Below are 1,864 nucleotides of genomic sequence, written 5' to 3'. Positions count from 1 at the left end.
TCCTCAGTTTAATTGCTGAGGATCCCTGTTAATATTGACCGCACTGCATTTGTTTACCTTTATATTTATTTATTGATTATTTTCAGTAAAGTGCGGTGAATAAAAGCCTTCCTCACACTGCCAGATTGAAATTCATCCTCTATCGGGCGCTTCTTCCAACAGGTCTGCAGTTTGGTTTTTCCTTTCCATAACAATCAGCAGCAGACGAGTCAGAGACATGAAGTTAAGGAAGAGCGCTTTGGTTTCACAAGGAAGCACACTGAGAAAGCTGCCTCCTGGGAGGCACAGCTCAGGGCACAGTGAGCCCACATCCAAGTGTTGTTCTTTTGTTTTTTGTCCCATAATTCACTGCTGTTTGTCATTTTGGGGTTTTTTTTATATGAGGGATCGAAGGGACGTGTGAATGTTTGATTTCAGCTGCGGCACTTTTGAATGGAGCTCTGCTTCTTTTGAAATGTACATGATTCTATCAAAGCTACTTATAAATATATTTAAACACAGCCACATATAGAAACATATATACATATATATATTCTAGCGTTGGACTTTATAGATGCTCTGGATGTTTTTATTTATTACAGCATGAACTGTTCCTGTGAGTGAATGTGCGAGTGTGAGTTCTGCACAGACTGTGAGGTCGAGTCTTAATAATCCCACCCCCCAGGCGACGGAAGCTTTCCCCTACCCTGACCTCTGACCTCAGTCAGATGCTGATTTTTCTGTTTTAGTGAGAAGATCTGATCAGAAATCAGAGAATTAAACAGCTTGTTTATTGTTTACCTTAAGTACCTTAGAGATCTGGTTGTTGCTGCCTGATCTAAACCAGAAGCTTCATTTATTCTTCACATGTGCAAAAAGGGCTTCTTCCTGTTCCTGCCTTTCACAATAAAGGCTCTTAGTGTATCCACTTGCAGAAGATGGACATTGATAAAATGTAAAGCAGATTGTAGAAGCAAAATCAAATTTTATTTTCAGGTTTATTAGATGCTAAACAGAGAACATGTTAATATATATGTTAATCAGTATTCATGTTAGATTTATTTGGCAGTTTTGAAGTCTGCTCCAGGTTTAGGGAATAAAAAGTAGTAGATTTGTGGAACACAGAGTCCGATGTGGGGAAGTAGAACTTGCAATAAGTACTGCCACCAAGGGAGTGGAGGGATTCAGATCACTTTATGAAAAAACTCCACAATTTCTCTGCTTCCTGTTTCGATGTCTTCTACTGCGCGACACCTGTCAATTAAAACAATGCAATGAGTGCTTCACTCATCAGGCACCTGGATAAGACTTAAAGGGCCCTCCATCCTTTATCTTCCATTTATCTGAATTCAGGCTGTGGTGGCAGGAGGCTCAGCAGGTAATCTGGATGTCCTTCCAGATGCTCAACAGTCTAGTTCCCCCCAGGATTCTCCTCCCAGTTGAGCGATAAACCTTTAAGTAAGATAGCAACACAGATGCAGGTAGTAAGATGTGTTTTCTTTGTAAGTTATTATTATAAATGGTACTTTGAACTTTTAAGCACAGCCGCTTCCATTTGATCAAATCCCACGTTATTCTTCCTCTGATGAGGTCAGAGGTCAGATGGAGCTCCTTTCTCTTCCATATTTTAATCTGTGCAGCATTTTATTTCAGGGCAACATTGAGGACAAAGTACTCTCCAAGTCCTGCTGTGTTTTTTAACGATGTGCTTTTGTTAGGCGGACACTGAAGCGCCCGAGCATGAGCTTTCATTACGAGTTGTTTGCTCTCAGTTTTTCTTCTTCAGCCATTGCAGTGAAGCTTTGCATGAGTTTGTATTGACTTGTTCTGCATTTTAAACCTTTAAGATGAAATCATTGTTGTATGACTCGGATGATTAAATCAA

This window comes from Rhamphochromis sp. 'chilingali' (assembly GCF_963969265.1).
Source record: "Rhamphochromis sp. 'chilingali' genome assembly, chromosome: 1".
Taxonomy (NCBI): domain Eukaryota; kingdom Metazoa; phylum Chordata; class Actinopteri; order Cichliformes; family Cichlidae; genus Rhamphochromis; species Rhamphochromis sp. 'chilingali'.
This window is presented reverse-complemented; position numbering follows the sequence as displayed.